We start from the raw sequence: 25,193 nt of genomic DNA, 5'->3' as shown, positions 1-25,193 counted from the left end.
ACGTCCAAAGGACGTTCATATTTATTCAACACGTAAGTACGTCCAACGTCGGACGTCCGAAGGACGTTCATTTATAGTCCATCCGCATTAGGACTAAAACTGGACCTATTTTGGGCACACGTACGCTCAACTTCAAAAATATGCTCTCAATATTCATCTGTAGTAAGGATACATTGATAAAAATTATATTTTTGCTTATTAGAATTAACCACCAAACTTCTATCATCTTGGTAACGGGAATAATAAAACATTATAAAGTCCACTTTACATCAACAATAATTGAACAAGAAATTGACGACAAGTTATTCAAGGTCAAATTTGGCTTATACAAAACACAATTCTACTTCCAATTTTGCCGTGAATAAACAGAAAATAAAGAAATTTGACAAAATAAAACATATCCAATTGTTCTATTTCATCAAATTCCTTCATTTTCTTTTACAAATCATACATTTTGTACTCGTCAAATTTGGCCTTGAATAACTTAGTCAATTTCTTGTTCAATTTATTGTTGATGTAGAGTGGACATAACGAATAATTTACCGATCAGATTTTCACACTTTACATAAAAACAAAAACATGTATTAGATATTAAACTACATATACAGTTTTGAATTAAATATGATTTATAATCTTTTCCATTTAAACTATTTTATTAACATAATTAAGTTAATATTTTATTAAATAATTTTGCTGTTTAATCCCCTTATTGGTAGAATATGTCCAATATGGACGATTGGAAAAGGTCCGTATTTCGTCCGAGTACGGACGTCCAAAGGACGTTCATATTTATTCCACCCGAAGGACGTCCAACACCGGACGTCCGAAGGACGTACATATTTAGTCCACCCGAAGGACGTCCAACGCCGGACGTCCAAAGGACGTACATATTTAGTCCACCTGAAGGACGTCCAACGCCGGACGTCCAAAGGACGTACATATTTAGTACACCCGAAGTACGTCCAGCGTCGGACGTCCAAAGGACGTCCGTTTATGGTCCATGGACGTTAGGACCAAAAATTGACCTATTTTGGACGTCCAAAGGACGTCGTGTGCTATTAGGGTATTAAATATAACAAAAGTATATAAAATTCGGATTTCCGGGTAAAACATCCTTCGTCATTTTAACATCCTACAATCATTTCATAACGGCGGCGTATTATCCTATAAGTACTTTGTGTAGAGATCGTTTATTTTCTAAGAAAAAAATGAAAGGCGGTTAATGAGCTGTCTCTCTTGGTTCTCGAATTAATACAGACCACAGCCTGTGCGTGGAAATATTTTGTCGAATTAAAAAATTTAAATTTTGTTTTGGACTAATGAAATAAAACATTTTAGTAGTTCCAAAATGACACAAAATCTAGGCATCGGATAAAAAAGTTTATTTGAAGAAAGTGTATTTTTTTGTTCTTCTTAATGGCGGTACAGGCTCGTTTTTTTAATATTGTATTTAATTACAGAATAATTTTCAAATATTACCTAATATATTTTTCAAATTGGGCTCTGTACCGCCATTCTTTATTATATTACGGATACGTGTGCCAAATATCTTGAAAAAATATTCAAAATTACAGCCGCAATCTTGGAACGCGTTTTGGCTACCTGTTGATCGCTACTGTATCACCTTAAACAATTTTTTAAACAAATTCACTAAAATAATTTTTTCATTACGAACGATTTTTTAGATAAGTTGGGTTATTCTGAGCAAAAAAGGTATCTTGAGATTTTTCTCTAAAATTGATTTTTGTCGAGTTATATGGCCATTTTCGCATTTTTCAGGTTTTAAATCGCGTATAACTCGACAACAATCAATTTTAGAGAAAATTGACAAGAGACCTTTTTTGTTCAGAATGTCCAAAATTATCTAAAAAAAAATTGTTCAAAGTGAAAAAATTATTTTTGTGGATTTGTTTAAAAAATTGTTTAAACAATTTTTCGACCACGGCACCTTGTGAATATGTTATAAGGACCTCTTTTTGAGTAAGTTTGTGCAAAAAAATCGAATCGGAATAATTTCACTAACAGGGGCGACGATAAATCCGGGACTATAGCGCTAATTATTAATAATTAAAAATAACAGCTTTGTAATAAAATAATGACAAAAATCTCTTAAGGACCTTGAAGCAAGGGTTTGAAACTTGATCTGCTCACTTTTTAATTTCATAATAATAACTTTTAATCGAGTTATTAAGACTTAAAAATGGCCATTTTCGCATTTTTCAAATTTTTAATCGCATATAACTCGACAACAATCAATTTTAAACAAAAATGGCAAGACACCTTTTTTGCCCAGAATGACACAAGTTATCTAAAAAAAATTGTTCGAAATGAAAAAATTGTTTTTGTGAATTTGTTTCAAAAAAATTTTTTAAACAATTTTTCGACCAATGCACCGCCCGGCACCCTTTGGATATGTTATAAGGACCTCTTTTTGAGTAAGTTTGTGCAAAAAAATCGAATCGGAATAATTTCGCTAGCGGGGGCGACGATACTGCCCGGTCTACTTTTGATGCTGATGGTGATAGAATAGATACTTTTTATATAACAAAAATAAAACTTTTTTTAAACTCTTTAAAAAATTTGTGGCGGGTTTTCCCCGAAAAGTGCGTTATTTTTTGGACATTTTACGTTGAACTAGTCGATTTGGAATTTGACGAATAAGAACCAACTTTTGATTAGCTCCAACTCTGTTTTTATTGTGTGTCCAGACTTCATACATACATCTTTTTTTTTACTGTTTTATAAGCTTTATATTTGCTAGGAATAGTTTTTCGATCAAATACTTACTTTTTGATTTATTTGCGAAAAACCATCTAAAAACAAAAGTTACAAGGAATTTAATTAGTTTATCCACTTACGGACTTATTTGGACCTATATTTTTTCACACTCGAGAAGGGGGTGGTACTCATCCCCAGAAAAAAAGCACACACTGGCACTCCTGATGTTCATTTCGCGAAATATCGCAGGGTTCGTATTTAAAATTTTTAATTTACTCCTCACCCCTTTCCGTGGGGGTTCGTTTTTGGTATCATTCGATAGACTTTTGAAAAATATTGAACACGCATTTTTTAGTTTTTCGATCTGACGTTCATTTCGCGAAATATTCGCTTTTTTGTGAAACTTTGTGACTCGCCCATCATTTCTTCAGATTTGGGAACACTTAATAATCGGAGGGGGCCAAGTCAGGAGAGTAAGCCGCATGAGAAAGTAATTAGAACCCCAACTCGAATTTTTGCTACTGTCACAACGCTCTTGTGAGTCGATGCATTGTCTTAGGTCTTGAGAACACTTTTTTCTTCTGCTTATGGAGTCGTTTTTCATTCATCACATACCGGAACTCACCACATAAATTTTGAAGACCCTGACATCAAAACTGTATTAAATTATATGTGATCTAAGTAAGTTAATGAAAAGTCAGAATAGATAGAGTAGAACACTTATAAAAAAAATTGTAACAAGCAATTGGACATCGTAAGTTCTAATTTTTCACAAAAAGTGACCGGAAGTTGAACCGGCAGTCGATATTTGAACCCTTCGTGTAACTTTTTGTCAGCTGATATGACGGATGAATTTTGTTCACCTACAGATATGGACGAACAGACAGGCATGAAACCGGAAGTATGTATTTGTTCTGGTCTTTCTTAGTCGTGTTGACCAATAGTTTGTACTATTTCGACGAATTTAAAACAGTACTTTCGGTTGCAACTCTGGAACAGGCAGTCCGAGGTCAAACTTCTCACATGTAATATCATATTTTGGTTATAGGCTTTCATTTGACACCTTATTTGTCATTCTTTCTGTCCTACTAATAGACGAGTTGTGTTTATTGACGGACAGACATGGATAATTCTAGGTTTTCACATTTAATGATAAAAACAATAATTATACAATTCAGTTAACCTGACTATATCATTGTGATAATGACTTCTTATCTAAAAGTGACAACGGCAATAATTGCCGTTGTAATAATTATTATTCCATTCACTCACGATAAAATATCGCAAAACCTCCAGATTTTAAAGAACCGCTTGGATTGACATAAAATTTGGCACACACGTAGCTAAAATGCCAAAGAAAAAAGTGAGATTATGCCGATATGTTCTCTTGTCCTGGATGTGACTTTCACCCCTTCTTGGAGGTGAAAAAACATACGTGCAAAATAAGTCCGGAAGTGGATAAACTGACTAATTCTAATTCTAAGCAAATTTTGTTCTATAAAAGTTTTAGGTCAATACTTTTCGAGGTATGTGCGAGTGAATATGTTTATTTTTCATAGAAAAACACGTTTTGGACGGATTTTCGCAAATAACTCAAAAAGTAAGTATGTACATATTTTATCGAAGAAAATATTCCTAGCAATAATATAGCTTATGAAAAAGAGGTGTCAGTATAAGGTCTGTAGACCCAGTAGAAGCAGGGTTGCAGCTAATGAAAAATAGGTTCTTATTCGTCAAATACCAAATCGAATATTTCAACGTAAAATAACCAAAAAAATAAAGCACTTTTCGGGAAACACTCATCATAACTCTTTTAAAGTGTTTAAAAAAAATTTTTTTTGGTGTTTTTAAAACAGTTTCTAGCGTGAAAAGTAAGCAAGTTACGCTGAAAATAAAATCGTTCCCTTTTTTTTGGCAAAAGAAAGTCATGAAAATTAATTGTTACCGCTTCACACGTTACTTTGATAAATGTATTGTTTATACAGGGTGTCTCCTAAAATAGTGCGTTCCTTTAAGGTGTGGATATAATACACAATTTAGAACAAAAAGGTGTTGTAACATTTTTTCCTAAAGTTAACCGTTTCAACAAAAATTACGTTGTTCTCCATAAGAGTAAATTTTTATTTTCATAAATTTATATGACCTGGCAACATGGCGTAGAAGAACCTGTGACTGTGAAATTTAATCTAATGGGACCCCTTGTTTATTTACTAATTGAGTATCAATTTGCATATCAAAATGTATTTTCGTTTTTTGGTCAAACGGCTGAATTTAGAATAAAATGTTATAAGACTTTTTTGCTCTACATTGTGCTTTCTATCTATACCTTTAAGGAACGCACTATTTTCGGGGAAACCCTGTATATGATCTGTAAGTTGCATTGGTTCAAAATGCTTATTTTTGAAAGGGGTTTTGTTGAAAGGCATCGAACGAATCACTAGTCACGAGTATGTATATGCAAATTTTGAACAGCCATATCTTAACCAATTTTTGTCTTCCAGAAAATCAAAAAATTCCAAATATTTAAAAAAGCAACACCTACATTTTTTACTCTTTAAGATATTTGGTATCACTAATAATTTTTAAGTTATTTTGACAAAAGTCTTTTTTTCAAAATTAAAGATTTAAAAAAATTTACTTTAAAACCAAATTTTTCCACAAATAAGCACTTTGAACTGATGAAACTTACAAACACAAACAATACATAAAGTTACTTGTGAAGTGGTAACGATTAATTCCATTTGGGCTGTTAATTAGAGGGAGTTTTTAGAATATTTTTAACCAAAAAAAAAGGAACAACTGTATTTTGAGCGTAACCTGCTTACTCTTGCTGCTGGAAACTTAAAAAAAAAATAAAAATAAACGTTTTCTTAAACACTTTAAGAAAGTTGTAATAAGTTTTCCCAGAAAAGTGTTTCATTTTTTTTATTTCACGTTAAAATATTCGATTTGGAATTTGAGATATAAGAGCTTATTTTTCACTATAGTCTGTTTTTAAACAAGAGGAGTCATTCAAATTTCCCGCGCCGTACACCTTGTTTGTAATTGGTACAACCTCAGGCAATTTTACTCATATCAAATTTTGACACTATTGGCATTTCATAGGTTAGTTTATTTATTTTATCAGCAATTTTTGTATTTTCTGCGTTCTTCCTTTTATTTTTAGATTTTTAGTCAAGATTACCGTCAAAGGCCGATATGATCAACCAAAAAAGAAGATTTATCTGATGATATTTCTAGTGACTTTCTTGGGTGTGAATCTGCCATTTAGTTTACCTACTCCTCTTGGTTTTAAAACAAAGCTTAGCAATAACTCTGCTTCTACTGGGTCTACAGACCTGACACATATACCATTTTTTCACTTTTTTATAAGCTATATTTACTATTTGCTAATTTTTTTTCAATAAAGTACCTACTTTTTGAGTTATTTGCGAAAAACCGTATAAAAACGTTTTTTTTTTTTGTTGAAAAATGAACATATTCACTCGCAAATATCTCTAAAAGTATTGACTTAGTGAAAAACGCTATAAAATATAAGTTGCTTAGAATTAGTCAGTTTATCCAATTCCGGACTTATTTGAACGTATTTGTTTTCATACCCTATAACCGACGAAACTCACCTCCAGATCAAAAGCACATATCGGCACAATATCACTTTTTTTCTTTAACATATTAGCTATAGGTACGTGTCCCAAATTTTATGTCAAACCAAGCGTTTCTTCAAAATTCTGACCAAAAACCCTAAGTAAATTAAACGAAAATATAAAATGAATTTTTCAAACAAATATTTTAAGTCGGTATGAGAAATTTTAATTTAACAGATGAAATCAAATAAACACAATTCAACTCGTAAAATATTTAGACCCTTGCTTGGTAATCCAGCTGAACAGGTAAAGAACCTACCTTTTATGTAGTTTATAATCTGAGAGGATGGAATATTTTACCAAAATATTCCATCCTCTAAGTTTACAATAGACCTTTTCTACCTGTCCTCAAAAGATCGGTATTTTTAACTCGTGGCAACGTCGAAAAGCGGCAAAATGATGGGAAATACACATTTTTATGTGGTGGAAGTCAAAATGGTTATGAAGTGTAAAAATTTTTGTATATAATTTAAATTTTTAAAATTAAAATTTTAGAAAACTGAGAACGATACAGGGCGTTAAAAAATGCGCTCAACAAACATACACGAATTAAAATTCGAAAATGATAGTATTTCTTGGTGATGCCAAATGACTGCAACATGAAAAGATGACATAATGATAGCGGGATGTATATATATATATATATATATATGGATGTGGATGTGTGAATTGTTCGTAAGGGGATTTTTCCACATTCTCTATTTCATCTATTTGATTTCGTACGAGTGGTCGTTAAACCAATAACCTTGGATCTTTGGTTCACTGAGTGTGTTTCAAAGATCTACATCTTATATATATATATATATATATATATATATATATATATATATATATATATATATATATATATATACATCCTACTATCAATTTGGCATCGATACATTATGCATTTACCATCGATTTGGCATCGTCTTGCAAAGCGGCATCTGTATATCGATGCCACTTTACACTACCTTAATAACTTTATTCCTGTACTTGCTACCAGAAGTCTAATCAGCTCGGTAGTTAGAGATTTGATTCCTTGATGTTACTTTAATATATCAGCTTTCCTTGTTTACCTCTTACTAAGTTATATAAGTTTATTCCATAAAATGTTTGAGTCCAAAATGATCGTACAGTGAAAATATTATATAAATTTAGTTCAGTGTTTTACCGTTTTGTCGCTGCCGTTATATACATGAAAACGTATATCCCACTTTCATTATCAATCATTTTGGCATCAGAAATTTGGCATCACTGTTGAATACAATATTATTCACAACGAAAAATAGACAATTTGAGAATGTATATATTATTTTCATAAAGAAATCAGTCTGGCATCATGTTTTATTGTTTTCACCCAATTTTGAAAAAATGTGAAAACTTTGTATTATCCACGTCCGTCTGTCCGTCTGTCTGTAACCACAACTCCTCCGTCAATATACCAGCTAGAATGACAAATGAGGTATCAAATGAAAGCTGATAATCCAAGGATGGTACTAAAGGTGAGATATTTGACCTTGGCGGTCTGTCCGTCGGTCTTTACGACCGCGAATATAACTCCTCCATCATTATACCAGGTAGAATGACAAATGAGGTGTCAAATGAAAGCATATAATCCAAGGATGGTACTAACGGTGAGATATTTGACCTAGGCTGTCTTTCCGTCGGTCCCTCCGACCGCAAATATAACTCCTCCGTCATTATACCAGGTAGAATGACAAATGAGGTGTCAAAAGAAAGCTTATAATACAAGGATGGTACTAAAGGTGAGATATTTGACTTAGGCGGTCTGTGACTCGGTCCCTCCGACCGCGAATATAACTTATCCGTCATTATACCAGGTAGAATGACAAATGAGGTGTCAAATGAAAGCTGATAATCCTAGGATGGTACTAAAGGTGAGATATTTGACCTAGGCTGTCTTTCCGTCGGTCCCTCCGACCGCGAATATAACTCCTCCGTCATTATACCAGGTAGAATGACAAATGAGGTGTCAAAAGAAAGCTTATAATACAAGGATGGTACTAAAGGTGAGATATTTAACTTAGGCGATCTGTGCGCCGGTCCCTCCGACCGCCAATATAACTCCTCCATCATTATACCAGGTAGAATGACAAATGAGGTGTCAAATGAAAGCTTATATTCCAAGGATGGTAATAAAGGTGAGATATTTGACCTAGGCTGTCTTTCCGACGGTCCGTACGACCGGGAATATAACTCCTCCGTCATTATACCATGTAGAATGAGAAATGAGGTGTCAAATGAAGGCTGATATTCCAAGGATGGTACTAAAGGTGAGATATTTGACCTACATGGTCTGTCCGTCGGTCCGTCCGACCGCGAGTATAACTCCTCAATCATTATACCAGGTAGAATGATAAATGAGGTGTCAAATGAAAGCTTATAATCCAAGGATGGTACTAAAGGTGAGATATTTGGCCTAGGCAATCTTTCTGTCGGTCCGTACGACCGCGAATATAACTTCTCCGTCATTATACCAGGTAGAATGACAAATGAGGTGTCAAATGAAAGCTTATATTCCAAGGATGGTACTAAAGGTGAGATATTTGACCCAGGCTGTCTTTCCGTCGGTCCGTACGACCGCGCATATAACCCCTCCGTCGTTATACCAGGTAGAATGACAAATGAGGTGTCAAATGAAAGCTGATAATCCAATGATAGTACTACAGGTGAGCGATTTGACCTAGGCTGTCTTTCCGCCGGTCCGTACGACCGCGACTATAACTTCTGCGTCTTTATACCAAGTAGAATGACAAATGAGATGTCAAATGAAAGCTGATAATCCAATGATGGTACTACAGGTGAGCGATTAGACCTAAGCTGTCTTTCCGCCGGTCCGTACGACCGCGACTATAACTTCTGCGTCTTTATACCAAGTAGAATGATAAATAAGGTGTCAAATGAAAGCTTATAATCCAAGGATGGTACTAAAAGTGAGATATTTGGCCTAGACAATCTTTCTGTCGGTCCGTACGACCGCGAATATAACTTCTCCGTCATTATACCAGGTAGAATGACAAATAAGGTGTCAAATGTAAGCTGGTAATACAAGGATGTTACTAAAGGTGAGATATTTGACCTAGGCGGTCTGTCGGTGGGTCCGTCCGACCGCGAATGTAACTCCTCTATCATTATACCAGCTATAATAATAAATGAGGTGTCAAATGAAAGCTTATAATCCAAGGATGGTACTAAAGGTGAGATATTTGAGCTGGGTACTCTTTCTGTCGGTACGTACGACCGCCAATATAACTCCTCCGCCATTATACCGGGTAGAATGACAAATGAGGTGTCAAATAAAAGCTTGTGGGTGAAAACCTAGGACTTACGAAGTCCAATTTAAAAATAGGGCATATCAGAGATATGCCTTAGACATCATAGAAGACAATGACACAGAAAAATCAAACAAGCAATATGTCAAAAGGGCCTTAGTTATGTATCTTCGGTCCTGTTGGTCCAATAGTGATGTATAGTACCTCAAATGATAGGATTTGACAAACAGAATACAATGAGAGAAAAATCAAATACAACCTCATGTCAAAAGGGCCTTAGTCGCGTATCTTCGGTCCTATAAGACCAATCGTGACGTACGGCATCTCAAATAATAGGACTTGACAAATAAAATACAATGACACAGAAAAATCAAATACAGCAACAAGTCAAAAGGGCCCTAGTTATGTATATCTAGTCCTATTGGTCCAATTGTGACGTACAGCAGCTCAAATGGTAGGGTTTAATGAACAGAATACAATGACACAGAAAAATCAAATACAGCAATATGTCAAAAGGGCCTTATTTACGTATCTTCGCTCCTATTGGTCCAATCGTGGCGTACAGCACCTAAAATAACTGGATTTGACTAATATAATACAATGACGTATGAAAATCAATTACAGCATCATGTCAAAAGGGCCTTAGTCTTGTATCTACGGTTCTATTGGTTCAATCGTGACGTACAGCGTCTGAAATGATGGGATTTAACTGGCAGAATAAGATGGTGTAGACAAATGAAAATGACGGCATGTAATAACACTTTAAAATTGTAGAAATAAAATGGATTAACACACATGGTATGACATATTAGGTGAGAGTATTTAACAAATAGAATACGATTACATACGTCCAGTTTTTGACAAGCGACTTCTCTACATATGATAAACGCGAAAGGGCCCCAACGTTCACTGCTCGACATAGGCCTCCCGTTCACTGCATATACCCACTGCTTTCTGACGCTGTGACTTGAGAGGATAGGATTTAACGAATAGAACGACAAAGAAGACTAAACAAGGCAGCTCAAGGGAAAAACACAACTGTCCGTTTTATACTCTACAGGGAAGCATCACATATTCAACGTAAGAATATATTAGAGTATAACGGTATGATAAATCTTTTTCTTCTTTTTTTCATTTAGTGCATTCCGTACGTTTTTTAAACATAATCAGGAGAAGTTGTTGAATTTCTGAAGTCTATAAAAGAATTTCTTAACAAACCTTTTTTTAATTGTGTTATGGATTATTTTTAAGAATGTGTTTAAAAGGCAGTTCGCAGGCTTATTGTTCAATGGTCTTATCACTTTCAAGCGCCTGTCTTTTTTGTAGGACTATTAATTGTTACTTGTGATTTCAACCATTCTAGCGGGGCAATGCCTTTTCTATAACTGAAATGAATATTGTTATCCATTTAATTTTTTTCCTCAATTAATTGAATGCCTCCTACTGGTGTTTGGTCTAAGCTTACCGCTTTTCCCCATTTAAGCTAAACTGCTCGTCAAAAGTTAGGGATATAGAAAATTATGCTCATTTTCATAGCTAATTTTTTCGAGAACAGATTAACGGATTCCACTATTTTTTTTTAATATTTTAGATTTTTCTTTAGTATTTACACAGTTGTGCAAAGGTTTACACAAACTTCTTTTTTGTACTTATACCGAGTGGTAGGTATAAGTACAGAAAAGAAGTTTGAGTAAACCTCTTGATAGGTATTAGTTACGTATCTTCACTCCCATTGGTCCCAACGTGTCGTACGGCGGCTCAAATCATTGGAATCAGACAACAGAATACAATGACTAGGGAGCGGATTTATATGCGATCAATTTTGATGAAATATTCGCATATATATGCGGTAAAAAATTACGAAATATGCGCAAGATATGCACAAAAATTCAAAAAATGCGCATTTCGGGAAACCACAAATTTTCTGTCTTATTTAGTAATCTTATTTATTATTTTTCAAATAAAATCATTTTTTATATATGCAATTTATTCACAGTTTTTACAAAAACTGCTACCAATAGTTACCTATTTAAAATAAAACAACAATATCACTATAAATATATCTTCGATTATAATTCACTACAATGTGTTTTTCCAAATTCTTTACGAGGAAACATATTCTTTGATCAGACAAAATATTTTTATAACTTGAAAAACTCCTTTCAACATCGATAATTGGTGCGTATTTAAAATAACTTGTTAATTTCCGTTAGAAAATCGTAAAACTTTGGCTAAAGGTGTAAATTCTCTTAACAATAGAGGATTTAAAAAATCACCAGAATTATAGGTAGGTACCTACCCTAATAGCACAAGGACGTCCAATGGACGTCCTTCACGGACTTTAGGGACGTCCATTGGACGTCCGTTTTCGTCCGAGGAACGTCCTTTATACGTCCTATTTTGGTCCAAATGTCGCGCTACCGAACGTCCATTGGACGTCCATCTAATGTCCGAGGGGACATATATTGGATCTTAATCGGACGTAAATTGGACCTTAATCGGACGTACTAGGGGACGTAAATTGGACCCTAATCGGACGTAAATTGGACCTTAATCGGACGTAAATTGAACCTTAATCGGACGTAAATTGGACCTTAATCGGACGTAAATTGAACCTTAATCGGACGTAAATTGGACTTTAATCGGACGTAAATTGGACCTTAATCGGACGTAAATGGGACCTTAATTGGACGTAAATTGGACCTTAATCGGAGTAAATTGGATCTTAATCGGACGTCTTAGGGGACGTGAATTGGACCTTAACAGGACGTCCAATTTTGGTCCAAATTCCACGTTGCCAAACGCCCAATGGAGGTCCACCTAACGTCCGAAGGGACGTTCGGTGGACGTCAATTGGGCCTTCATAGGACGTCCCAGTTTGGTCCAATGTATTGCTGCCGATCATCCATCTAACGTCCTGGGAGGACGTTCGGTGGACGTCTAGAGACGATATTTATACCTGTGGAGAATGTATTGTGGGAAATAAAAAATATATTTTTTAAGGAACTTATATTACATCTTATATTAATTTACAATTATTGGATATTAGATTATTTACATTAAATTATAATTACATTTCTCCAAGAAATTGCCGCACCACCTTAAAAATGGGCCATTTTTGATGTCTCGAATTTCCTAAAGCCATTGTCCCATCTAAGTGATTTTTTTAATAATATTATAGCCTAGGCTATATGGGCTACCTCCATAAGCTTGTCATGCACGGGGAGCTATACTGTAATAATATTATATCACATCGCTGAGGGAACTCTACATTACATATACTTTTCGAATCAAAACTTTTATTCTCTTAATATTATTACTTAAAAAATATATACTACATTCGTCTCGCTAAACTCGAAAAATAACTTATAAACCATAAAAATCTCCAAAAATATAAATGACATAAATGAGAATTGGCACAATTATTATTATGGTTTTAAGTTGATTTTTCGGATTTAACTACAATATTATGCAAAAAATTATGTTATATCGCAGATTTAAAATGGGTTTATCTCGAAAACAGTTATATTAAGTTTAGCGAGATGATTGTAGTACACTTTTTTTAAGTAAAAATATTAAGAGAATAAAAGTAGACTGGTACGCAGTCTGATTTTTGCATAAGAGTTTAATGAAATGGTAACAAATCAATTGGAAGTTCTGTCCGACAAAATACATGGAACGTTTTCGGTAGTCTGATGTTCCAAGTTTTTAACCTGTTCCACAATTAAAACTTCCCCGGTTCCAGTATTCCCGTACATCAAAGTTTGTCCGACTAGACACCGTGAAGCTATTAACAAATTTTCAGCTTGCTGTTAATCAACTTTTTTTATTACGCGGGATCCAGGTCTATAAATGAATACAATAAATAAGTAGGTAGGTACATATTATACACTTATTTATACGAGTACAATTAATAGTAGAGCTGGTTTTTGGGATGTTACAAGCAGCATTTGCATTTCCACAGAGATACTTATGACAGAAATAATAAAATACCGAGACGGACTATTATTATAATAATTTACAATAAGACCCGACGGCCGACGCTATAGGGACAGGTAAAATTTATGACTGAACAATGCACCGAGCATCGATACAAGCAATATGTACCGGTCGAAGGTTATTTTTTATTGTGCCAAATGGACGTATATAGTACCTACCTTTAAAAATCGAATACACAAATTAAAAGATATTTAACAACCATAAAGATTTGTCAAACTCTATCACCGACTTCATGAAAACAAGTATTACTACATTCTTTGATGGTTTTTGCTGTAAATTTTAAAGGATTGATATGAAATTTGGCATACGCATAGCTAACATGCCAAAGAAAAAAAGTGATATTGTGCCAATGTGTGCTATTGCCCTGGGGTGAGTTTCACTCTTTCTCTGGGGTGAAAAACGTTCAAAATAAGTCCGGACTTCGATAAACTGATTAATATTAAGCAACCTTTATTCCATACTTACAAAGTATGTGTACTTACAAATTAGTATGTGAATTTGGGGGGTGAGTTTCACCCCGAGGAGGGGTGATATACAAAATATAGATAGATACACAAAAGATATACAAAAATGTTTCAAAACATCGAAAAAATGTGGTAAAATGCAAATATACATATCATATTATGATAAAATTGCGATTTTGGCGATTTGCCTTTTTGGATAGAATGATGATGATGTTGATTAGGATAAAACTGCGAAGAATTTTTTTATCGAAATATAGTAAAAAATATGAAAAATATACCAAAAAGCTTGAAAAAATATGTAAGTATGTAAGGAAAAACATAAATAATTAAATAAACTTTTGACAACACAACACAAAAGTTTGAAACACTCACTATTTGGATTGGTTGTCCTGGCTTGTGATTTTCTTCTTTGCAGATGACGCTCACGGATCGATGTCAATGTCCAACGCACGTCCGAGCACGGACGTCCAATGGACGTCCAAAGGACGTTCATATTTATTCAACACGTAAGTACGTCCAACGTCGGACGTCCGAAGGACGTTCATTTATAGTCCATCCGCATTAGGACTAAAACTGGACCTATTTTGGGCACACGTACGCTCAACTTCAAAAAGATGCTCTCAATATTCATCTGTAGTAAGGATACATTGATAAAAATTATATTTTTGCTTATTAGAATTAACCACCAAACTTCTATCATCTTGGTAACGGGAATAATAAAACATTATAAAGTCCACTTTACATCAACAATAATTGAACAAGAAATTGACGACAAGTTATTCAAGGTCAAATTTGGCTTATACAAAACACAATTCTACTTCCAATTTTGCCGTGAATAAACAGAAAATAAAGAAATTTGACAAAATAAAACATATCCAATTGTTCTATTTCATCAAATTCCTTCATTTTCTTTTACAAATCATACATTTTGTACTCGTCAAATTTGGCCTTGAATAACTTAGTCAATTTCTTGTTCAATTTATTGTTGATGTAGAGTGGACATAACGAATAATTTACCGATCAGATTTTCACACTTTACATAAAAACAAAAACATGTATTAGATATTAAACTACATATACAGTTTTGAATTAAATATGATTTATAATCTTTTCCATTTAAACTATTTTATTAACAAAATTAAGTTAATATTTTATTAAATAATTTTGCTGTTTAATCCCCTTATTGGTAGAATATGTCCAATATGGACGATTGGAAAAGGTCCGTATTTCGTCCGAGTACGGACGTCCAAAGGACGTTCATATTTATTCCACCCGAAGGACGTCCAACACCGGACGTCCGAAGGACGTACATATTTAGTCCACCCGAAGGACGTCCAACGCCGGACGTCCAAAGGACGTACATATTTAGTCCACCTGAAGGACGTCCAACGCCGGACGTCCAAAGGACGTACATATTTAGTACACCCGAAGTACGTCCAGCGTCGGACGTCCAAAGGACGTCCGTTTATGGTCCATGGACGTTAGGACCAAAAATTGACCTATTTTGGACGTCCAAAGGACGTCGTGTGCTATTAGGGTATTAAATATAACAAAAGTATATAAAATTCGGATTTCCGGGTAAAACATCCTTCGTCATTTTAACATCCTACAATCATTTCATAACGGCGGCGTATTATCCTATAAGTACTTTGTGTAGAGATCGTTTATTTTCTAAGAAAAAATGAAAGGCGGTTAATGAGCTGTCTTTCTTGGTTCTCGAATGAATACAGACCACAGCCTGTGCGTGGAAATATTTTGTCGAATTAAAAAATTTAAATTTTGTTTTGGACTAATGAAATAAAACATTTTAGTAGTTCCAAAATGACACAAAATCTAGGCATCGGATAAAAAAGTTTATTTGAAGAAAGTGTATTTTTTTGTTCTTCTTAATGGCGGTACAGGCTCGTTTTTTTAATATTGTATTTAATTACAGAATAATTTTCAAATATTACCTAATATATTTTTCAAATTGGGCTCTGTACCGCCATTCTTTATTATATTACGGATACGTGTGCCAAATATCTTGAAAAAATATTCAAAATTACAGCCGCAATCTTGGAACGCGTTTTGGCTACCTGTTGATCGCTACTGTATCACCTTAAACAATTTTTTAAACAAATTCACAAAAATAATTTTTTCAATACGAACGATTTTTTAGATAAGTTGGGTTATTCTGAGCAAAAAAGGTATCTTGAGATTTTTCTCTAAAATTGATTTTTGTCGAGTTATATGGCCATTTTCGCATTTTTCAGGTTTTAAATCGCGTATAACTCGACAACAATCAATTTTAGAGAAAATTGACAAGAGACCTTTTTTGTTCAGAATGTCCAAAATTATCTAAAAAAAAATTGTTCAAAGTGAAAAAATTATTTTTGTGGATTTGTTTAAAAAATTGTTTAAACAATTTTTCGACCACGGCACCTTGTGAATATGTTATAAGGACCTCTTTTTGAGTAAGTTTGTGCAAAAAAATCAAATCGGAATAATTTCACTAACAGGGGCGACGATAAATCCGGGACTATAGCGCTAATTATTAATAATTAAAAATAACAGCTTTGTAATAAAATAATGACAAAAATCTCTTAAGGACCTTGAAGCAAGGGTTTGAAACTTGATCTGCTCACTTTTTAATTTCATAATAATAACTTTTAATCGAGTTATTAAGACTTAAAAATGGCCATTTTCGCATTTTTCAAATTTTTAATCGCATATAACTCGACAACAATCAATTTTAAACAAAAATGGCAAGACACCTTTTTTGCCCAGAATGACACAAGTTATCTAAAAAAAATTGTTCGAAATGAAAAAATTGTTTTTGTGAATTTGTTTCAAAAAAATTTTTTAAACAATTTTTCGACCAATGCACCGCCCGGCACCCTTTGGATATGTTATAAGGACCTCTTTTTGAGTAAGTTTGTGCAAAAAAATCGAATCGGAATAATTTCGCTAGCGGGGGCGACGATACTGCCCGGTCTACTTTTGATGCTGATGGTGATAGAATAGATACTTTTTATATAACAAAAATAAAACTTTTTTTAAACTCTTTAAAAAATTTGTGGCGGGTTTTCCCCGAAAAGTGCGTTATTTTTTGGACATTTTACGTTGAACTAGTCGATTTGGAATTTGACGAATAAGAACCAACTTTTGATTAGCTCCAACTCTGTTTTTATTGTGTGTCCAGACTTCATACATACATCATTTTTTTTACTGTTTTATAAGCTTTATATTTGCTAGGAATAGTTTTTCGATCAAATACTTACTTTTTGATTTATTTGCGAAAAACCATCTAAAAACAAAAGTTACAAGGAATTTAATTAGTTTATCCACTTACGGACTTATTTGGACCTATATTTTTTCACACTCGAGAAGGGGGTGGTACTCATCCCCAGAAAAAAAGCACACACTGGCACTCTGATGTTCATTTCGCGAAATATCGCAGGGTTCGTATTTAAAATTTTTAATTTACTCCTCACCCCTTTCCGTGGGGGTTCGTTTTTGGTATCATTCGATAGACTTTTGAAAAATATTGAACACGCATTTTTTAGTTTTTCGATCTGACGTTCATTTCGCGAAATATTCGCTTTTTTGTGAAACTTTGTGACTCGCCCATCATTTCTTCAGATTTGGGAACACTTAATAATCGGAGGGGGCCAAGTCAGGAGAGTAAGCCGCATGAGAAAGTAATTAGAAACCCAACTCGAATTTTTGCTACTGTCACAACGCTCTTGTGAGTCGATGTATTGTCTTAGGTCTTGAGAACACTTTTTTCTTCTGCTTATGGAGTCGTTTTTCATTCATCACATACCGGAACTCACCACATAAATTTTGAAGACCCTGACATCAAAACTGTATTAAATTATATGTGATCTAAGTAAGTTAATGAAAAGTCAGAATAGATAGAGTAGAACACTTATAAAAAAAATTGTAACAAGCAATTGGACATCGTAAGTTCTAATTTTTCACAAAAAGTGACCGGAAGTTGAACCGGCAGTCGATATTTGAACCCTTCGTGTAACTTTTTGTCAGCTGATATGACGGATGAATTTTGTTCACCTACAGATATGGACGAACAGACAGGCATGAAACCGGAAGTATGTATTTGTTCTGGTCTTTCTTAGTCGTGTTGACCAATAGTTTGTACTATTTCGACGAATTTAAAACAGTACTTTCGGTTGCAACTCTGGAACAGGCAGTCCGAGGTCAAACTTCTCACATGTAATATCATATTTTGGTTATAGGCTTTCATTTGACACCTTATTTGTCATTCTTTCTGTCCTACTAATAGACGAGTTGTGTTTATTGACGGACAGACATGGATAATTCTAGGTTTTCACATTTAATGATAAAAACAATAATTATACAATTCAGTTAACCTGACTATATCATTGTGATAATGACTTCTTATCTAAAAGTGACAACGGCAATAATTGCCGTTGTAATAATTATTATTCCATTCACTCACGATAAAATATCGCAAAACCTCCAGATTTTAAAGAACCGCTTGGATTGACATAAAATTTGGCACACACGTAGCTAAAAAGCCAAAGAAAAAAGTGAGATTATGCCGATATGTTCTGTTGTCCTGGATGTGACTTTCACCCCTTCTTGGAGGTGAAAAAACATACGTGCAAAATAAGTCCGGAAGTGGATAAACTGACTAATTCTAATTCTAAACAAATTTTGTTCTATAAAAGTTTTAGGTCAATACTTTTCGAGGTTTGTGCGAGTGAATATGTTTATTTTTCATAGAAAAACACGTTTTGGACGGATTTTCGCAAATAACTCAAAAAGTAAGTATGTACATATTTTATCGAAGAAAATATTCCTAGCAATAATATAGCTTATGAAAAAGAGGTGTCAGTATAAGGTCTGTAGACCCAGTAGAAGCAGGGTTGCAGCTAATGAAAAATAGGTTCTTATTCGTCAAATACCAAATCGAATATTTCAACGTAAAATAACCAAAAAAATAAAGCACTTTTCGGGAAACACTCATCATAACTCTTTTAAAGTGTTTAAAAAAAATTTTTTTTGGTGTTTTTAAAACAGTTTCTAGCGTGAAAAGTAAGCAAGTTACGCTGAAAATAAAATCGTTCCCTTTTTTTGGCAAAAGAAAGTCATGAAAATTAATTGTTACCGCTTCACACGTTACTTTAGATAAATGTATTGTTTATACAGGGTGTCTCCGAAAATAGTGCGTTCCTTTAAGGTGTGGATATAATACACAATTTAGAACAAAAAGGTGTTGTAACATTTTTTCCTAAAGTTAACCGTTTCAACAAAAATTACGTTGTTCTCCATAAGAGTAAATTTTTATTTTCATAAATTTATATGACCTGGCAACATGGCGTAGAAGAACCTGTGACTGTGAAATTTAATCTAATGGGACCCCTTGTTTATTTACTAATTGAGTATCAATTTGCATATCAAAATGTATTTTCGTTTTTTGGTCAAACGGCTGAATTTAGAATAAAATGTTATAAGACTTTTTTGCTCTACATTGTGCTTTCTATCTACACCTTTAAGGAACGCACTATTTTCGGGGAAACCCTGTATATGATCTGTAAGTTGCATTGGTTCAAAATGCTTATTTTTGAAAGGGGTTTTGTTGAAAGGCCTCGAACGAATCACTAGTCACGAGTATGTATATGCAAATTTTGAACAGCCATATCTTAACCAATTTTTGTCTTCCAGAAAATCAAAAAATTCCAAATATTTAAAAAAGCAACACCTACATTTTTTACTCTTTAAGATATTTGGTATCACTAATAATTTTTAAGTTATTTTGACAAAAGTCTTTTTTTCAAAATTAAAGATTTAAAAAAATTTACTTTAAAACCAAATTTTTCCACAAATAAGCACTTTGAACTGATGAAACTTACAAACACAAACAATACATAAAGTTACTTGTGAAGTGGTAACGATTAATTCCATTTGGGCTGTTAATTAGAGGGAGTTTTTAAAATATTTTTAACCAAAAAAAAAGGAACAACTGTATTTTGAGCGTAACCTGCTTACTCTTGCTGCTGGAAACTTTAAAAAAAAATAAAAATAAACGTTTTCTTAAACACTTTAAGAAAGTTGTAATAAGTTTTCCCAGAAAAGTGTTTCATTTTTTTTATTTCACGTTAAAATATTCGATTTGGAATTTGAGATATAAGAGCTTATTTTTCACTATAGTCTGTTTTTAAACAAGAGGAGTCATTCAAATTTCCCGCGCCGTACACCTTGTTTGTAATTGGTACAACCTCAGGCAATTTTACTCATATCAAATTTTGACACTATTGGCATTTCATAGGTCAGTTTATTTATTTTATCAGCAATTTTTGTATGTTCTGCGTTCTTCATTTTATTTTTAGATTTTTAGTCAAGATTACCGTCAAAGGCCGATATGATCAACCAAAAAAGAAGATTTATCTGATGATATTTCTAGTGACTTTCTTGGGTGTGAATCTGCCATTTAGTTTACCTACTCCTCTTGGTTTTAAAACAAAGCTTAGCAATAACTCTGCTTCTACTGGCTCTACAGACCTGACACATATACCATTTTTTCACTTTTTTATAAGCTATATTTACTATTTGCTAATTTTTTTTCAATAAAGTACCTACTTTTTGAGTTATTTGCGAAAAACCGTATAAAAACGTTTTTTTTTTTTTTTGTTGAAAAATGAACATATTCACTCGCAAATATCTCTAAAAGTATTGACTTAGTGAAAAACGCTATAAAATAGAAGTTGCTTAGAATTAGTCAGTTTATCCAATTCCGGACTTATTTGAACGTATTTGTTTTCATACCCTATAACCGACGAAACTCACCTCCAGATCAAAAGCACATATCGGCACAATATCACTTTTTTTCTTTAACATATTAGCTATAGGTACGTGTCCCAAATTTTATGTCAAACCAAGCGTTTCTTCAAAATTCTGACCAAAAACCCTAAGTAAATTAAACGAAAATATAAAATGAATTTTTCAAACAAAAATTTTAAGTCGGTATGAGAAATTTTAATTTAACAGATGAAATCAAATAAACACAATTCAACTCGTAAAATATTTAGACCCTTGCTTGGTAATCCAGCTGAACAGGTAAAGAACCTACCTTTTATGTAGTTTATAATCTGAGAGGATGGAATATTTTACCAAAATATTCCATCCTCTAAGTTTACAATAGACCTTTTCTACCTGTCCTCAAAAGATCGGTATTTTTAACTCGTGGCAACGTCGAAAAGCGGCAAAATGATGGGAAATACACATTTTTATGTGGTGGAAGTCAAAATGGTTATGAAGTGTAAAAATTTTTGTATATAATTTAAATTTTTAAAATTAAAATTTTAGAAAACTGAGAACGATACAGGGCGTTAAAAAATGCGCTCAACAAACATACACGAATTAAAATTCGAAAATGATAGTATTTCTTGGTGATGCCAAATGACTGCAACATGAAAAGATGACATAATGATAGCGGGATGTATATATATATATATATATATATATATATATATATATATATATATATATATATAGACCTATATATAATCAATGTAGGAAGTATATAATATATCGGCATGCGTCACAACAAGGATGGAAGAAAAAAATACGTATAAGATGGAATGCAACTATAGATACGTGTTTTTAACTCATTAGTTGTCATCAGTACGGTATAGCCAAGTTAGAATAGGTGTATGTTAACTTGTAAAAGGATCACTATAGTAGCAGTGCAACCACTTTGTGGCAATGATGCGATGTTAGAATACGCTGAGGATTCCAGAGCAACAAACTAACACATTAGCAGTCGGGATAGCATTTGACCTTGCATTACAAGCTGCTCCAAATTTTATTTTTCTAATCTTTGGGGAGGGGGGTCAATAGTAGTATAAATTTAAAATCTCGACTGAATTTGACCGTTGCGTTAGGCGCCATCTTCATTTTAAACGAGAACCGTTTTTGCTCAATATCTCCGACATTTTCAACTTTTTCGACGAAAAGTGTAGAAACTGAAATTGTTGACAATACAATTTTCTATAATTCCGTTTCGTATAATTTTTTCGTGCTGTGGATATTTTTCGAGTTATGGGGAAAATAGTGACAGTTAGAGCATAATAATATATTTATTGAATTATCTCGTTTATTATTAGTTTGGCAACAAATTTATACCTATACAAAAATTAAGAGAATTAAATTTTGTACAATTTTGATCTCCTTCATTTTTTTGATAAAATCAATATTTAGGGTAGTACGTATGCGGTAAAAGCGCGAGCTTAAGACCTGATTTTATAACATTTGTTTTTGTTCAATATCTCCGCCACTTTCAACTTTTCGACAAAAAGTGTAAGGACGGAAATTGTTGCAATTACGATTTACTACATTTTTTCGAGAGAACCAGTGGCGGGTCTACGAGGGGAGGAATGGAAAAATTCTCCCCAAAAGGATTCAAATTAAAAAAAAATGGTGAAATATTAAAATATGTTAGCTGACATGAAACTTAATTATCGACAGACAAATTCAACCAATAAAATCCGCTAGTTAATGAAAGTAAGTGAACCTAATGCATAAAGTTATTTTTATGCCATTTATGTGCTTAGTTTGGTTGGTGTTTCATTGGAAGTTTTAAAATTTGTATAAAATATAATTCTCTTTATTTTTATAATCAAGTATATTCAAATGGGAAATAAGCCACAATTTTACCTAAAAATGATTTTATTAACGTTTCGACGCCCAAGTCGGGTGTCGTTGTCAAAATACAAAATAATATTAAATAAACAAAATGTTGTTGCTTAGTAAAAAATTCTTCTAATAATTTATTTAATCTGACTCATTTATATCGGCAATTCAGACACGTATTATACATTTTAAAGTAGACGACTTTAAAAATGATATTGCCAATATTGATGAGTTGCGTTCCTGGGACGACTTTACTAAAAGATAGTTCATTCGATTACATGAAATCAATCCCAACTCAAGAATAGCCGCCACAAAAAATCATAGCATGTAATCTGTCTTTAAAAAGACAACCAAATGCAACGGTGGTACTGAAATTCTCGCGTTAGAGATTCCATAGTAAATCACGAGGGAAAACCAGGAAAAACCTCGTGATACTATCCCGACATCGCAAGTATTTGGGTTTACATTTAGTTTACTCTCAAAACTAATACCAAATTCTGACTTGATATTTTAAATTTTAAATAATACTAAAATACTAAATATGTACTAACTCGATATGTTACTGATTTACTAATTGTGGTATTTTCTTTCTATTGACTTCCTCCTTTAGTATGGGTAACCACATCCTACTGAATTCTACCGAGGAATTTGCGACACAATTGGTTTCATTTAGCATAATTAGAGCCGTAAATATTTTGAGAGTAAACTAAATGTAAACCCAAATACTTGCGATGTCGGGATAGTATCACGAGGTTTTTCCTGGTTTTCCCTCGTGATTTACTATGGAATCTCTAACGCGAGAATTTCAGTACTACCGTTGCATTTGGTTGTCTTTTTAAAGACAGATCACATGCTATGATTTTTTGTGGCGGCTATTCTTGAGTTGGGATTGATTTCATGTAATCGAATGAACTATATTTTAGTAAAGTCGTCCCAGGAACGCAACTCATCAATATTGGCAATATCATTTTTAAAGTCGTCTACTTTAAAATGTATAATACGTGTCTGAATTGCCGATATAAATGAGTCAGATTAAATAAATTATTAGAAGAATTTTTTACTAAGCAACAACATTTTGTTTATTTAATATTATTTTGTATTTTGACAACGACACCCGACTTGGGCGTCGAAACGTTAATAAAATCATTTTTAGGTAAAATTGTGGCTTATTTCCCATTTGAATATACTTGATTATAAAAATGCCATAAGAAAATAGCTTCAGAACAACATTAAGAAACCGGTATGGGCCTAGCGTTTGTCAAAATTTTAGGAGATTGGAAACTTTGTACGAGGGAAGCAGAAAAATTGAAAACCAGAAAAAACGTCATAGTTGACAGTTTTTAATTTTTGCTAAAAAAACCTCATCAAACCTAATTTAGTGTGAAAACAGTTGTTAATTCTTGTTAATTTTTTATTTATCGTTGATAAGAAGTCGAGGTCCGCTGGGATGAACAGCCTCGGCTTCTTTTCGCAGTGAATATCTGTTGTGAATTTTGTTGTGTTTGACATTTGATTTTTTGGAAGAAAACTTAAAATAGACAAATCTGTGATTATCGTTCGAGGTGAACGGACGACTCATCCAAAGGGTAAGGGCCAAAACTATCTATATTTCCCTGTTAATTTCTAATTTGCATCGACTGGCATAGATTTTAAATTCGTCAATCTGCCGCATAAGATGGAGGAAGAAGTTCCTCCCGATCCTCCTCCACCACCTGACCCTCCTAATAAAATCATCCAACATGAATGTCAATCTCAACCTCCAATTATTCAGAAAAGTCTTAAAGGAAAATAACAAATACTATTTTCGGAGACCGACATAGGTCCTTATGAAGTATTTGTCCAGGGTCAGGATAAAAATATTGGAGATTACCACGTGTTAAGTATAGCTAAATCTATTTCTGTTTTAAAAATTAAAGACATCACGAAAATCAGTAGAAAAGGTAAAAACAGGATAGGGGTATTATTTGCCACTAGAAAAGCAGCCAACGATTTCGTTGTGAGGAAAGATTGGGAAGCCCTAGGGTATGACGTGTTCATTCCATTTCATCAGATTTCTTGTAGGGGTATAGTAAGGGGAGTTAATAAAAGATTCACAGAGGAAGAAATAAAGGAGGCATCAGAAACCAACTTGGCTTTATGTAAGATATTAAGTGTAAAGCGAATGAACCGGAGAGTACAAGTGGATTCAAAGGTTGAATTTGTCTCCACGGGAACTATTAGCATAACTTTTTCAGGAAAAACTATTCCTAAAGAAATTTCCATATATCAACTACCAATGAGGGTCACACCATTCATCAGCCCTGTTCTTCAATGTGGAAATTGCTTACTTTATGGCCATTCTACGAACCAATGTAGAGGAAAAAAGAAATGTGCTAGATGCGGAACTTCTCATGAGGATTCTTCATCTAATACGTGTACAAAATATTGCATTTTCT

General features: G+C 33.5%; 1 protein-coding gene across 3 annotated transcripts in view; it reads left to right on the top strand.

Moving 5' to 3' along the window:
* LOC114326167 (uncharacterized) overlaps positions 1 to 25,193 on the top strand; it is a 133,059-nt gene that overhangs the window by 10,763 nt on the left and 97,103 nt on the right. The window contains exons 1-2 of one of the 3 annotated variants that reach the window (XM_050652727.1): positions 18,563 to 18,711; positions 20,970 to 21,183. The exons of 1 other annotated variant lie outside the window; for it this stretch is intronic. The gene's annotated coding sequence lies outside the window, so the exon portion shown is untranslated. Of the gene's footprint in view, positions 1 to 6,499; positions 6,609 to 18,562; positions 18,712 to 20,969; positions 21,184 to 25,193 lie in introns of those variants that run through there. One more of the 3 variants, XM_050652728.1, reaches the window with a different exon arrangement.

This window comes from Diabrotica virgifera, chromosome 6 (genome assembly GCF_917563875.1).
Source record: "Diabrotica virgifera virgifera chromosome 6, PGI_DIABVI_V3a".
Classification (NCBI taxonomy): Eukaryota; Metazoa; Arthropoda; class Insecta; order Coleoptera; family Chrysomelidae; genus Diabrotica; species Diabrotica virgifera.
This window is presented reverse-complemented; position numbering and strand designations above follow the sequence as displayed.